A 16,778-nucleotide genomic window follows, 5' to 3' on the forward strand; every position below is an offset into this window, starting at 1 on the left:
GGGCACTGATGCTGGGGACCTAACAAAGCAGCTGCGTGGGGAGACTTGGAAAGCCCGCCCAGCCGCCATATTGATTAATCGGCTGCTGCCCTGCTGACTGACTAAGAAGCACAGTGTCTCCTCGGTCCCCGATCGCGGGACTAACGCACGGCCCAGAAGATATTGAGGCTACTTTGGACTAGTGAGTGTCGCCCTCCCCCCCTCTTTCTGCCACCCCCCCCCCCCCCAGCCCGATCTACCTGGGAGACCAACGCTATCCTTTGTGGAGCGGATTGGTATTACCAACAGCACGCTTGGGATCCTACACCTACCTTAAGAACCCATCTCCCCGTGGCATTGCCCATAGACCGATTCGCTACTATACCACCGCCATGAGTGGCAGGAACGCGAGGGGGACTGCTCAGGGACGGCTGGACCAATTTGTCTTCGCCAAGTCACAGGGGGCGACGCAGAATAAAGATGGCGCTTCACCCGTGGGGGAACTGGGCGGAGCGGAGCAGGACATTACCCTAAAATACATTATGGCGACATTAAATAAGGTGGACACCAGGATTGGGACACTTGCAGTCGACCTGGCTCTCATCCGGGCGGATTTCAATAAACTATCCTCCAAGATCTCGGATGTAGAGACCACTACTGAGACCCTGGTCTCGGACACTACCACTCTCAAACAACAAATGCAACAGTTGGAAGAAGATAATAAGTTTCTAAAGGCCCGCCTCGAGGACCAGGAGGGTCGTTCGTGAAGGAACAAGATACGCCTCATTGGCGTGCCAGGGAAGATGGGGGAGCCGGCCCTGGACCTATTTGTAGAAGATCTGGTGACGAAGCATCTTCAGCCGCGCGGATTATCCAATTTTTTCTCGGTGGAGCGGGCTCACCGGGTCCCTGGTGGAAGACCCAAGCCAGGGGCACGCCCACGCCCGATCCTGGCAAGAATTTTTAATTTTCGTGACCGCGATGCTATCCTACAGGCGGCCAGAAAGACGCCATCGATTGCCATCGAGAATGCGCACATCACAATTTTCCCCTACTACACCGCGGCGGTCTCAAAACAACGCAGGGGGTTCCTGGAAGTGAAGAAGGTCCTCCATGAGCGAGAGATAAAGTACTCGATGCTATTTCCTGCCAAGTTGAGAGTGGATGATAACGGAAAGGTGTGGTTCTTCCTCACACCTGACGAGGCCCAAGACTGGCTGGATGGCTGGCAAAAGGTGGGACGACAGGGCCGCACCGAGAACAACACCAAGGCGAGTAGTAAGAAGTTATGGATCGAACAGGTAATCACGTGCGACCGAGACTTTGAGGAAGGAAGGACAACCCGAGGGCCGTGGTGACGGCCTGGGCTGCGGCCTCCTGAAGCAGCACTGGATTAAGTGACTGGGTTTTGCCCGGGCGTGTGTGGATGCATTGTGGGGGGAGTTTTGGATGTTCGTTCTGACTTCTGTCTGACACGGGGGGCTGTTCCTTGAGAGGAGACCTACCCTAACTATGTTATAGTGACACTTGCATGATTAACTGCCGCAGTCCTTAGTTAATTGCCGCCACTTGGCTGTGATGTTGGGTCAAATACATTAATGTGGCACAAGGGCTCTGTGAAGGACTGGGGCTATTCTCTTTCGCCTTCACCGATCAGGACTGGGAATGGGGACTAAGCACTCTGCGTTGTTGGGGTGGCGGGCAGTTTTACTACCGTCGAGCAGGGAGGCAGGGAGGGGAGAAGGGGGGGATGGGATTTCTTTACACATTGTTCGAGTTGTTGTAGGTATAGTATTGGGGTGGAATCCAAAGGTACACGAGGCTGCTACGGGGCTAGACGACCTTAGCAGCAATTCACAACAAGGTATTATCTATGGCAGAAGAGACGATGTCAACAAGTTCTGAAATTGGTACTGATGTTCCCGCTATGACCCTGGAGCCCCCCTTAACAGTACTTACCTGGAACGTGCGCGGTTTTGGGGACAAAATTAAGAGAGGTCTTGTGCTAAACTATTTGAAACGATGCGCGCCAGCAGTGGTATTGTTACAAGAAACGCATCTGGTGGGTTCAGCTTGCAAAGCTATGGATCGCTGGGGGTTCAGAATGATAACACACTCAGAGTTCACATCGGGCTCATGAGGGGTAGGAATTTTAGTCCGAAAACAATTCCCATTGATCGTCCATCGCACCTGGTCGGACACTCAAGGGCGGTTTGCGGCCATTAACTGTCAGTGGGAAGGGAGGAGATTTAATATAGTGTCAGTCTATATACCCCCCGCTCTTCAAACTGTAGGCTTCCCGGAGCTTCTGTTAGGCCTGCCTGAAGGAGAGCTACTTATAGGGGGCGATTTTAATGCAGTGGCTGATGGTTCCAGGGATAGTTGCTCTAGTAGGCCTGTGGGAGCGGGTAGCTCCTCCATGATTAGTTTCCTTGACGCCCTGGGCCTCACTGATACCTGGAGACACAGACACCCTACACCTACAATACACATGTCACTTAGGGGTACATAACAGTCTTTCCCGTATTGACTATTTTCTCCTTTCTGCAGAAAGTCTCCCCCATGTAACCGAAGTGGAGATATGCCCTCGGGGCATATCAGATCATTCACCGTTGCGCCTAACTTATACAATTCATGTCAAAACAAGGAAGCGTATTTTTCCAATCCCACCAGGGTATTTACAAATCCCCAAGATTCGCAAAGACATAGTGAGGACCACAAAACACTACTTCCACGACAATGAACACTCTGTACAGTCCCCGGGCATTCTATGGGAAGCATATAAGCAGTGATTTGGGGACAAGCTATTGCTTCTATAACGGGCCATAGGCGTGAGGCACAGAACTATTAGATACACTAGAGGCTGACTGGCAATGCTGCAGGAACAACACAAGCGATGCCCATCACCAGACACGGCCCAAAACCTGCATCTCAAACAAAGCGCCCTTAAGGAATATCGAATAGAGCAAGTTAAATTGCGGCTCCTAGCTACTCGACACACCATATACGAGGTTGGTGACAAAACAGGCAAGCTCCTGGCGTGGTTAGACAGGAAGGATAGAATGCAGAGGACTATAGCGCAACTCTGCACTCCGTCTGGCGCTGTAGTTACTGCCCCTGAAGAAATAGTGTGCACCTTAGCTGACTACTTTGAGCAAGTATACACCTCTAATTTCCATATGACGGTGGAAGAAGCCCATACGTACATACAAGACATTCAAATGCCGACTCTTACAGAGGAAGCAGCACTGGCATTGGAGGCCGACTTCACAATTGATGAGGTTACAGCCGCCATTCATTCTTTGCAATCTGGGAAAGCAGGCGGGCCCAATGGCATCCCCATTGAACTATATAAGCGCATGTCCGATTCGGTAGCCCCGTATCTTCTGTCCATGTTTCGACATAGCCTAGAGGCTGGTATCCTACCGCATGACCAACGTAGGGCCACTATAATTACGGTGCCTAATCCAGGTAAGCCCCCAGATGAATGTTCATCTTACCGACCAATATCACTGCTAAATGTCGAGGTGAAGATATTGTCTAAAATGATAGCTGTGCGATTAACTCCGCACCTCGAGACACTGATCCATCCGGATCAATCCGGGTTTATGCCCAACAGGAGTACTGCACTTAACCTGCGGAGAGTTCACGCGGTTGTGGCACGCATGCCCTGTCTTCAAGAACCGACAGTTATTCTGTCCTTAGATGCTCATATAGCATTCGATATGGTGGAATGGTCCTATTTATTTGCAGTTCTTGAGCATTTGGGCTTTGGCCCCAAGTTCTGCGCCTGGGTGAAATTACTTTATTCTAGCCCCCCTGGCCCACGTGGTGGCAAATGGTCATATTTCCAGGGACTTTCAGCTGGGCCGTGGCACGCGCCAGGGTTGCCCTTTATCACCCTTACTATTTGCTTTGGCTCTGGAGCCATTGGCAGCCTGGATCCGTTGGGATCACATGATCAGGGGGCTGCACTGGACCGCATCTTGGGAGGACCGCATCTCTTTATATGCGGATGATATCCTTTTATATCTGACGACCCCGAAGCGGTCTATCATGGCACTCCTAAATATTTGTGACATTTTTGGACGGGTGTCGGGCTATACTATTAACTGGTCCAAATCTGTATTATTTGTCCTCAAAGGCCCGCCCCCACCACTCCCGACGGACTGCCCCCTAAGGGTTACGGAGGAATCCTTTAAATACTTAGGGGTGTGGGTAACGCCTGACGCTAGTGTCTTCCTTTTTAAAAATCTAGAGCCTCCCCGTGAGCGGTTTCGATCTGATGTCAAACACGTGGCAAGTTGATCAGGGACTGGTATGATGACGGCGTCGCCCTGCCGGACATACAGCTGTATTACTGGGCTGCCCATTTAAAAATAATAAACCAATGGCTGCGCGCATCATGCACTGACCCGGCATTTCAGGCTGATATGTATAAGATTGGGGAAGAGGGAGTTCTCTCAGTATTGTATGACAAGCAGCGCACGGCATCCCTCATGAGCCCTACGGCACACGCGGTGGGCATATGGTACACTGCGCAGACCCGTCTCAAATGTAAAGATATCATTACCCAAATGACTCCGCTATGGACCACGCGTAGGCTGGGTAAACTCCGCAATAGTAAAGGGTTTAAAGGATGGGACCTGATAGGAATCTCCACGGTAGCCGACCTATGAAAGAGGGGTGCAATTATTGCATTTGACCAGCTCCAAACCCAGTACGACTTAGCGCCCACTGAAAGATTTAGGTATTTACAGGTCCACCATGCCCTACGATCGGTTATGCCACCCAATACTGATCTGCCGGAATCAACCACGCTTGAAGACAGGCTGCTTACGGAGCATATGCATAAAAAAGCGACGTCTTTTACATATCGCAAGCTAGTTAATAATTTTCCAGATCCCACCAGAAATTCAGGTACAACTGGTCAGGGGACTTGGGGGAATTTGACGAGGCAGACTGGCAGACAGTACTATCCTCCCCGAGAGAAGTGGCCATACCCTCTAGGCTTCGTCTGATACAGTTAAAAATACTTCATCGTGTGTACTTCACTAGAACTATACTGTGTACTATAGGGCGCGCCCCACACCACTTTTGCCTGAGGGGGTGCGGGGAGGAAGGTATATTCTTCCTTACTATATGGCAATGCCCTTGAATTGCTCCATACTGGGCAAAGGTTATGAGAACGATGTCACAGGTGGTGAATACATCGGTGTTGCCTGACCCCCGATGTTGTTTACTAAATATTTGGGACCCCAATGACCTTACCCACCCGCCCAGGACTGGATGACACTGGGCATCATGTTTGCCAAACGCAATGTAGCTAAATACTGGGGCGCTGAGGTGGTTCCCAAGCTGACAAGACTGGTGCGCGGATTTAGATGCGGCCATGATGGCAGAGAGAGTGGTATATCTGCACCGGGGTTGTCCCCGAAAATGGGATAAGATCTGGGGACCCTGGAATGAGTACAGGGGACATTTGTGTGACCCACCTAGGCCAGAAGAAGGTAGCGATTCCGATTGTTAGACGTGGGAGGGGGGAGAAGGCTGGGAAAATGTACTGATGGATTTGGAACAATGTAATTTTCTTACTTTACGAATTATATTGATATTGTCTCCAGCACCAAGACGCCTTTTTTGCAATGTGAATCAATTGTCTGTTAATTGCCCATTTATTGTTCTTAATAAAAACAGTTTAAATTTAAAAAAAAGATAGAAACGACAAGATAACATGGACAGCAGAGATGAGCAAGACTTTTCAGAAAAGGAAGACTGAAATACCAAATGGTCTAGTTTTAGGAAATCCTGATTATACCATGGAGTTTTATTTATTCTGCCATTGCATTATGCAGGTGATGACAGCCGTCCTTACGCAGAAATATTCTTTAGGACACAAAACCATGGCATATTTTAGTGGACTGTTGGCTTCAGTAATGAAACATTATCCCTATGAGCAGGCTCTGGCCACTGCAGCTTTTGCAGTGCAGAAGAACATTACCATTGTCTTGGTGGCAATCTGTGACACTCTGTGCAGAGTGTGCAGTATTTGCTATTATTTAAAAGTCCAAGACTACTCTAACTACACAGAGAGTGTCAGGCTATGAGATGATACTGTCATTGCCATCTTTGAAGGTCCTGAAGTGTCATGCGGTAAATCCTGCAACATTCTTTGCCTATCCAATATTAGATTCTGAGGATGATGCATATGACTGTGCAGCTTATATTCCTAACAAATGTAGCCAAGTAACAGAGGTTCCTATTCCAGGTAACATTGTCTATTTTGAGGATGGTTCTTCTACTATTGATCAGGATACAGGAATATGACACACAGGTGCAGCAGTAGTCCAAGCACAACAGCATGATTCTTGTGATACACTCCATGTAGTAGAGCAGTTGACATTACCAGCGTATTACTCTGCACAAGCAGCAGAAATAATAGCAGCTCTTAAACAGGAAAGCAGGAAAAGTAATTACATTCTATTTAGATTCAGCTGATGTGACAACAACTGTACATTCCAGTATATGAGATGGAGTAGGAGAGGTTTCCTTAAGTCAGACAGAAGTCCTGTTATGCATAGGAACCTCCTAAAGGCACTAATAGAGGCACTTGCGTTATCATAGGCAGTGGCAGTTGTGAAATGTGCAGCACAAACAATTAGACTGGATTTTGTGTCTGGGGTAATGCACTTCCAGATTGGGCAGCAAAAGATGGAGCTAGACGCACCCCCCACTTGTGCCTTTAGGTTCACATCATGTCCTTGTCTGGTGACTCAGACTACCTCATCACCTGAGTCTGAATCTAATCATACCATTATCAATGACATGCCTTATTATGCTGAGACAGCATTGCTACATCTGCAAGGATTACGCGAAGCTGCTCCTCTACATAAAAAACAGTTATGGGAGCATAGAGGATGCTCCCAGTCAGGGGATGAGCTGATACATAGACAACTATCTACAGATAAACAAGTGATGCCACAGGCTTTACTAACGATTGCTCTTGTTCCTTTGCATTTACCAGCTCATACTTCAAGAGATCACTTGTGTACACAAACACAGCAAGACTGGTCTGTTCCTAATTTGCATGGCATACTTAACATGTATCTTCATAACTGCTTTGTCTCTCAATAAGTTTCTCCTAATCCCACGCTGAAAGTGATAAATTCTGCCATTCCATGACCATAAGTTCCTTATAAGGCCCTTCATTTGGACTTTGTGGATATGATTGATAGGTGCAGTAACTACAGGTACCTTCATAGTTGTGGTCTGCCCTTTCTCCCGATGGATTGAAGCAGAATCATGCGTCCATTGTGATGCAACAATATTTCTAAATCTTTTTTTTTTTTTTTTGTGAAAACCTTTATTTACCTTATACATATTACACAGCGTCTGCCTACAACCACTGCGGGCCGGCCGCTATGACAATCAACAACATTCCAGGTCGTCTAACTATGCGGAAAAGCTAAAAATAAGAGCGCTACGGTGTATTAGCAGCAGACATAAGAAGAATAACGTAGGTTTCATTTTATAAATTTAAAGAGGTGTCATACATTCAGACCAGACAAACGAAAGGGCGAGCCATACGACATAGTATCAACTAAAAGAGCAGCAATAGTTAGGATTTGTGCGTTGAACATTGTAGGCAGGATACATAAACACTATACTTCATTCCGCGCCAGTCAGTACCCACCCAGTCAATATATCACCGCAGGATTTATTTGCAAACTTAGCCACTATATAGCAGGACGTGAGAGGGCACATTCTTACAGCAGGAAGAAAGGATCCAGTGTCATACAATAAAGCGAGTTTTACGTGAAACAAGCCATGTAGGAGGATACGGGCCCTCTAAGAAGTATAATCGGGAAGTGAAACAGGATATGCGAGCATTCAATGGCCGTGTATTAATATCAGCGCCGTACACACAAAATCCAATAAACAGTGCAAACAACATAAGCACAGAGTGCTAAATCCTACCCAAAAGGAACACCACCCGACCCCCCGTCTGATCTAAAATATACGAAAAAAAGGAAAAAATTAAAAAAAATAAAAGAAATATAAAAGGAGAAACACAATCGTGCAAGATGGGCGCCACCCCGGGCCAGGCATCCCGCGGCTAATGATACAGAAGAAAGTAGAGAGCTGGCGAGAAGAAGGGTATGGCAGTCGCGGCGGAGCATAGAAACAGATAAAAGTGGCATAGCGACAGACCCCAACCCACTCATGCCAGAGAAGCGAGGACAGAAGCGGCACCGCTATAAAGGGATAGAAGAGGGCCATAGAACCAAACAAGAAACATCTGAAAGACCCCGCCCACCCGTCCCACCCCGCACCCCTGCAGAAGGCTACGGCCTACCCTCCAAACAGCGTGCCTGTCGCCCTAATCCGAAACCCGAAATATAGTAAGAAAGAAAGTAGAATAAGGAGACGAAAAGAAGGAGGAAAGGGAATATGAACAAAAATAAGATGTGAGGGAGGAGCCAGAGGATATGAACAAACACACTCGGCTACGACCGTCCCCCGACCAGCAAATGAATAATTATCAATTCAATGCTACACCTTCACATACAGCAAAAACCCGCGGGGGGGGAGAGGGGGGGAAATTTTAACGTTTCACAATGTCGAGTGTACAAGCATCAGTGCAACGGAGAGGTAAACCAGCAGTCTATCAGTGTCTTGCAACTTACCCCCAGCCCTTCCTAATCACGAACCCAACCCAATAAAGGATAACATGGAGCTGACCACCCAGCACAGAATAATCGTAATGTTGACCAGGGTTACGGCAGTGATGTAGAGTAGGGAGAGCCACCACACTAATGGAATACAAAAGGTCAATGAAGCAAGTCAATTGTAGCAGCAACGACAGGGCAAGCAAAGGCAAGCCGGAGTACAGTTTCGCAGTTCGACAATGCAAAGGTATCCCACCAGGACAAAAGCTTGAATCCATCGAAGCGGGAGCAAACAGCGGCCCACCATAGTTCCCAATTGTCCGGGAAGGAGCAGATCTCCGCGTCGTGTGCAAGTCCTCGAAGTCCGGGCGGTGAGAAAGCGGAGGTTCAAAAGCCACCGGCCCATCAAGCGGCCGAAGAACAGCGACTGCAACTCCTAGCGCAGCCGAAGGGGGCAAAGCAATGGAGGCATCAGGACGATAGGGGTGCATGAAAGAGCGACGACCCAAAATGGCGGCGGGCCGCATGGGGTCGGTAGAAGCACCGGGGGCCAAGACAGCGTACAGGGACATCAAGGCGTCCAGGACATCTCCGAGCGTGGGCGCTCGAGCACACGCCCAGGCCTCCGCGCAATCCGGCCAGCAAGGTTCGTCGGTGCAGAGCGGATCACCCCCCACGCTGTTGGTAGCCATCTTGTGAGGTTCGCCGCCCCGCACTCCACCGTGGGCCCCCAAACAGTTCCCAAATGTAGGACTTTACAGACCTACGGAGGTGCCCAACAATGGCCTCACCGGCACAGAACGGGCCGGCGCTCAATGGGGGGGGGGCCCCCTCCGAACAGTGGCGGGGCCCCCAAGCGAGAGCCTGGCGCGGGGTCCAGGGCTGCCGGACATAACAAAGGCGAAGGGACCCCTTCACACAGTCAGCCCCGGACACATCTCGTCCCCCTCCAGCCGCACGGTCCACAAATCGGGGCCGGTTCAGGATCGCCGGGGCATACACACAACGGCTCCCACCAGTGGCTCACTCTCACGGCCGGGGCCGGCAATCTCAGCACCGCCGGTCGGGTCCCACAGGCGAGGTCCCGGTCTCGAGCGCCCGGAGGCCCCAATCCACCGAGGGCACAGCTGCGGACCCACAGCACGCAGGAGCCTCCGGACCAGACGGTGAGTAAGAGTGGGTCGTTAAGTTCCAAAATCTGTAGTGAAGTATCGTCGCAGTACAGGATATATTGCAGGATATTCGAGGTTGGCCGGAGGGCCGACGGAGCCGAGCTAAAAGGCGGCCATTACGCTCTCGAGCTAGGCTCCTCCCCCCAATATTTCTAATTCTTTAAGTAATTCCACAACGGGGAATTCCAGAAGGGATAAGATCTGACAATGACACCCACTCTGTGAATGCAATCTTCACTTTTATCACAACACAGGAATAAAACATAAATTATCGTTTGTATACCATCCTCAAAGTAATGGTATTGTCGAGTGCCTGAATGGCCTCTGGAAGAGTAATATCAATAAGATATGTGCTACATTGCACAAGAAGTGGTTGTATTGCCTCCCATTGGCAGTCTTTTCCCTTAGGAATACACCTAGTTCTGACCATCACTTGACACCCAATCAGATAGTGGCAGGAAAATCCATGAACACACAAGTCCCTGCCACTAGGAGTTCTGTACAAGGAGTCTGTCTTATATGCTGCCACGATATGATGACTGAAATGGTACACATCTAATCCATCTCGCAGTCACATTCTGTACCATCTGCAGTCTTCTAACTAGGTAATAGGGCATAACCAGGTATAGGCAGCTAGCATAGTCCAGCCTAGATGTCACTGTGGCATGGACAATGACTTTCAACAGTCCTCAAGGAGTAGATGTAAAAATGTCCTCCGGCTTCTTAATTTGCTGAAGCATGAGGCTGTCACCTGTCGAATTTCAGCTGTGAAAGAGAGATCTACTTCCCATTTCACGGCCAAGTTTTTTGCCGTAGTTGCTTGAGTGGGTGGCAGGCCCATTTCAGCTGGCCACCAAATACCAGCTGCTAGCGGAAGAGCCTTGCCGAAGAACAACACTTCTGTCTTCACTGCATTAAGTTTAAGTTTGTTGTTGTTCATTCACTGGGCGATGTTGCTCAGGCATCCCATAAATCTAGGGAAGGAGTCCACAGACTGGTCCTTAAAGGAAAACACCAGCTGTGTGTCCTCAGCGTATATTGACTTCACTCCCCAGTTTGCTATGAGTGAGAACAGAGGAGCCAGATACACTTTCTGGCTGCATGACTACGATGTTTCTGTGATTGTTTATTTTAATACTGTGTGACCCTCATTGTATTCTTGCCACCCTTCCCTGCTTTCTCTTACCTGGCTAACGCTGCTCCTGCCAGCGCCCCGGTCCACCACGGGATTTCCCGGTTGTTGTGGAGGGTGCCGGCAAATATTCGGTCTCCCCGCCCTGATTGTCAAGCACAAGCAGTGGTTTGGTATAGGTTACTCGGCGCCCTGATTGGATGCACAGGGTCACGCGGGGCTTGACTCTTAGGGACAACCCAATTTAGTTTGGATAGCTCTCTCCGCGCTTAGCGGACGCGCGCAGCGGGCGCACGCCGAAGTCACGCCTAAATCCAGCCCGTCTTCACCCGTCCGCGCGGAGTACGCGCCAGGGGCCAGGGAGGCTGGCTGGCTATACTTCTAACTGCCCCCGAGTAAGTCCCCTGTACTCCCTCGGTGAACTACTGGCACTTGAGCCACTCAGACTGCCCTGTCATCGCGTGTTTCCACCAGAGGCGTTCCCTGGTACTTCTAGCTGTAGTTGCTTTGCTAAAAACCTCCACTCTTTAACCCCTGTCACCTCAATAAAACAGCCTACCCCCCAGATGCAAAAGCCTTCCTCGCCAACTACTGAGGATGGCTTTCTCGTTTACGCAAGATCCCTAGTTAAAAATAATATTGCTTTTAGGGATTTTGTTTCCGTTAGAAAGCCCTCCTGGGTCTTTATTACGGAAACCTGGGCATCAGAATCCGCCGGTGCTGAGCTCATTAATGCCATTCCGGAGGGCTACTCTCTAGCTCGGATGGTTAGAGTCGGTCGTAGGGGAGGAGGACTTGGCATACTGTATAAGAACTCTTCCATCTGCCGTGCCAAATCCCTCTCCACCCCTACAGACTCCTTCCAGGCTACGTATTTCTCTCTTAATTCTTCTCCTACTGTCTCATTTTCTTGCCTTTTGTTTTACAGGCCCCCGGGCCCTAGGTCTGTTTTCGGCCACGACCTGCTGAAAGTTTTAGAACCTTTCATTGACAGACCTAATCTGACCGTATTAGGAGATTTTAATTTGCACCTTGAAAATACGAGCTCTAGTGACACTTCTTCTTTGGTGGACTCTTTGGCCTCGTGTGGCCTGGTGCAACTTGTGGATAGTCCTACCCACATAGCCGGCCAAACGTTGGACGGAGTTTTCTCCAATGATCCTAGATTAAGTATAGGCTCGCTCATCCCTCTCACTTGGTCAGACCATATGGCCATCCCACTGGAACTTAAATTTCACAATCCCTCCATGCCTCCTTTCGGTTTGAGGAAGTGGGAACTGAGAAGGAACTTTAGGCTGATTAAAAATGAGACACTGGCCCCATTCATGACCAATTTTAAGTCTTCCACTGTGAGGGACACTAACTCCGCTGCCCTCGAATTCGCTAACTCCATTGCGAGAGCCGTGGATACCCTGGCCCCCGCCAAACAACACTATTCTGCGAGAAAGAGACCCTTGGCTCCCTGGTTCTCAGGCTGCTAAGGCAGGGTTGTAGGAAACAGGAGAGGCTCTGGCGGACTCGTCTTGATCCGAAGAAGAAGGAAAAACATAAACATCTCCTTAAAGAGTATAAATCTGCGGTAATCGAGGGAAAGAAGGTCCATTTTGCTAATCTGACGGCGTCCCTCAACTCCCCTAGGGAATTGTTTAAGATCGTCGACTCCCTTTCCATCCTTCAAGCGCCGGATCCCACAGTGGGATCTCAGGAGCTGTGTGACAGGATCTCCACTTACTTCCACACGAAAATAGTGGATATCTACACCACTCTCGAATCCCTAAACCGTGATTTGGGTACCCCTGTCCCCCCGGTTCACCCCCCTACCGAATGCCAGGTGGGTGAACCCTGTAGCAGCTTCCTCAATTTCCCCCTTCTCACCTCTGAACAACTAAATCTGCTCCTCGATAAAACAAATCTGGATCCCCTCTGGATCCTTGCCCCCTTAAGATCCTTAAGGAGTGCAGGGATGCTGTGTTGCCTCCCCTCTTAGAGGTGATGAACTTAGCTATTACTGAAGGTATCTTCCCCTCCTCATGGAAAATGGCAATTGTCAAGCCTCTTTTGAAAAAGCCCACTTTGGACCCCGGGGTTATGAAGAACTTCCATCCTATATCCCTGCTTCCCGCCCCAGCAAAAATGCTCGAGGCACATCTGAATCAACATCTAAGTGCCTTCCTGGATGACTCCAGCATGCTGGACCCTTCTCAACACGGTTTTCGAAGGGCCCATAGTACCGAGTCTGCCCTGGCGGTGGTCATTAACAACATTCGCTCGAAAGTCGACAAGGGCCAGGCTACTCTCCTGGTCCTGCTCGACCTGACAGCTGCCTTCGATACCCTGTCTCCCTCTGTCTTGGTAACTCGTCTCAGGGAGATGGGAGTTGAGGGCCCAGCACTGAGCCTCTTGTCCTATTTTCTCAACCAGAGAGAACAGAAGGTCAAATTGGGCGAGTTTCTCTACCCCGCCCATCTTTGAGCCCCACTCTTTTTAACATCTATGTGGCCCCACTTGCCAGGTTAGTTAGATCCTTCGGGTTGGAAGTGCTGTCATACGCTGATGACACGCAAATCATGGTTTCCCTCTCTCAATCAGTGAGTATCTCCGCTCTTAATTTTCGAAACTGTATGGAGGCAGTTTCCCAGTGGATGATTGTGAACTTCCTGAAGTTAAACGGAGAGAAAACCGAGGTCCTGATCTTCGGGGGTAAACAGGACATCTGGTCGAGTGACTGGTGGCCATCGTCCCTCGGAGTGTGCCCTCTGCCCTCTCAATCCGCCCGGAATCTGGGTGTGCTGATAGACACCACCATTTCCTTTGACCGTCTGGTCAGTAGGACTGTGTCCACCTGCTGTGGTGTCATCAGGATCCTGAGAAAGATTTCACACTACCTTTCGCCAGAAGATCGAAAGCAGGTCACCGTGGCTCTTGTCTCCTCGAGACTTGACTACTGTAATGCGCTCTTTTTAGGCATCAATAAAAAGCTTATTGAGCGCTTGCAGATAGTAAAAAACGCGGCGGCCAGGCTCGTTCTTGACGTCCCTAGATTCTCTTCAGCCTCTCTAGCCAGGAAGAACCTGCACTGGCTACCCATCCAGTCCAGGATCTCTTTCAAGATCCTTTGCCTTACCCATGGGGCTCTGTATGGAGCAAGTTCAGATGGCATACGGTCCCTCCTTTCCTCCTACTCTCCTAACAGACCTCTTCGCGCCTCTAATAAAAACCTTTTGTCTGTCTCCCGGATTTTCAAAGCCAGGTGAGGAGAGAGGGCTTTTTCCTTTCTTGCCCCGAGGCTTTGGAACACTCTTCCCATGGAATTAAAAGGACAACCATCCATCGTGCTCTTTCGCAAAGCACTTAAAACATTGCTCTTCGTAGAGGCCCATCTGTAACTCTTGCACCGGTTCATATCTTAGGCTGTACCACCTTTTAGGCGCCTTGATGTCCCTGGGCTAAGTTGCGCGTTACAAGATGTTATTAATTCATTCATTCAGATATATGTTAAAAAGAAGCTGGCTTAAGGCCGACCCCTGTGGTACCCCACACCAAAGTTGTTTTGGTTCCGAATGGTGGGGCTGAAGGCTACCTTCTGCGTACAATTTTTAAGAAAGGACTACAGCCAGGTGAGTACCACTCCTCCAATTCCTATTGCTTGGAGCCTCTGGACCAGGATTTGGTGGTCCACCGTATCGAACGCTACGGATAAGTCTAGGAGCACTAACATAGGTGATGATCCAGCGTCCAGACATTCTAACTAACTCTACCACCTCCAACAGTGCAGTTTTGGTACTGAAACCAGACCAGAAGCTGAACTGTGTATCATGCAAAATGTCATGGTTCTCAATAAAGTTAGCCAACTGTCGCTGCACCATTTTTTCCAGCATTTTGGCTGGTGCTGGTGAAATGAGATTGGGTGATAGTTGTTTACCTCCCATTGATCTGCATTTGTTTTTTTCCTGAGGGCGAGTAACACAGCATTTTTCCATGTATCGGGGAAGATACCAGAAGCAAGAGATGTATTCCAAAAATGATACAGAAAATGGATTACCGAGTGGGCCAGCTCCTTCCACAGCCTAGGGGGACACGAGTCCTCTGGGGATCCTGACCTACATCTCAGGATCTCTACCAGCGATTCCTGTTGGGAGATAGGAAGGAATTCCGAGAAGTAGTATTCGGGATCACGACTCTCACTTTCTTCTGTTTTTTCAGTCTCTACGACTGTTGTGAAGGTGTTGTAGACTTTACAAATGTTACTGTCGAACAAGTCTGATATCTTTGCGCATAGAGAGGGGAACAGCGGTATTACATTTTCCAGCTCCATTGGTTTGGTGAAGGAGCTGACGATCCTGAATATTTCATTACTTGAATTTTCCGCATTATTAATGCTCTTCACCAAATAGTCCCTCCTTGCCCCCCCCCCTCATCAATTTGTGGAGCTCTTTCATTGCTTTCTTGTATGCCAATTTGGCAGTTGCACTGTAATCAGATCTCCACAAGCGTTCCATTTTTTTACATCTACTTTTATTTAATCTAAGAGTTTCAGAGAACCACGGGCCGGGGGGGGGGCAGGGGGGGGGGGGGGATTTTCTCAGTTTTTGCTACTCTGGCTGGGGCAATGGACTCCAAGGCGGAGGAGATCCGCCTATTTAGTGCGGGCTTGTCAGCATTTGGATAGATCGTTAATAGTGGTTGACTTTCCTGCAATACTGGCCCAAGGGACTCAGCTGTTAGCTTCTTCCAATTTCTTTTTAGCAGATAGCGAGTTCCCTTGCTTTGAATGAGTTTTTCTAGACTAAAAGAAAACTGTATTAGACAGTGGTCTGTCCAGATCAGTTGATATGGGGTCTCAGCTACCAGGGTCAGAATATTAGAAAACAGGAGATCTAAGGTGTGACATGCCCTGTGGGTGGGCAGTTATACATGCTGAATCAGGTTAGCTCCGTTAAGAGACAAGGAGAGTTGAGCTGCATGCGTACATCCCGGGGCATTAATATTCAGGTTGAAATCACCTAACGCCTTAAAGTCGGAATAATGCAGTGATTTCTGGGCAACAAAGTTGCAGAGATCAGGAATTATGCCTGGTGGACACTCTGGGGGACTGTATACCAAGAGTCCCGCAAATGAGATCGTGGGGCCGATCTTAATGCAGAAGTTCAAACCTTCTATCATGCCCATATTGTGCAGCCCTGAAGTAGAGCTATTCCAGGAGTCATTTACGATAATGGCTACCCTCTCCTCTTTTCTCTCCCTCCATATTTGCACAACAGATTTTGAAACCCAGGGGAATAGCTAGAGCTACCGCTGATAAGGCTTCATCTTTCAACCAAATTTCCGTCAAAAACATTACATCCCATGTGTTATCGGATAGTAATACCCAAATATCTTCTGCATGTTTAGCCAGAGATCTACAGTTGATCAAGCATGCTCTTAGCTTGCCAGCCTGCATATTCTGCCCCGCCCCCTTACTGCAGCCCATGTCTCCATTGCCCAGGGGCTGACAAGCGTGCCCCAGAACCAGGTTACATCCTTTACAGTTGCAGGTGAGTGCATCAGTCACCAGGTTAATGGCATGTTCACAAGTACATAGATTCCTCCTTAAAGTGAGGAGGGTGTCCCGCGGCCAGCATATTCTCTCACTGCTATTAAATTGGGCAGCATGGCTGGCGCTGGCCGTGGTCTGGCTGCGACCGGGCGCAGATGGGCTTTCCTTTGGCATGCTGGTGCACGCCTGCTGCACGTCTGAGCCCCCATGCCGGTTAAGTAGCTGATCAAACACCGAACGTGAGGAGGAGGAGCCACGTCCTTCCGCAAATCGGCCGAAAGAGCTGCGGC

General features: G+C 49.2%; 1 protein-coding gene across 15 annotated transcripts in view; it reads left to right on the plus strand.

The window, feature by feature from the left end:
• The window catches only part of CPEB3 (cytoplasmic polyadenylation element binding protein 3), a 1,058,629-nt gene that overhangs the window by 560,194 nt on the left and 481,657 nt on the right, over positions 1-16,778 (plus strand). The gene's annotated exons all lie outside the window — the stretch shown is intronic.

This window comes from Lissotriton helveticus, chromosome 5_1, assembly GCF_964261635.1.
Source record: "Lissotriton helveticus chromosome 5_1, aLisHel1.1, whole genome shotgun sequence".
NCBI lineage: Eukaryota > Metazoa > Chordata > Amphibia > Caudata > Salamandridae > Lissotriton > Lissotriton helveticus.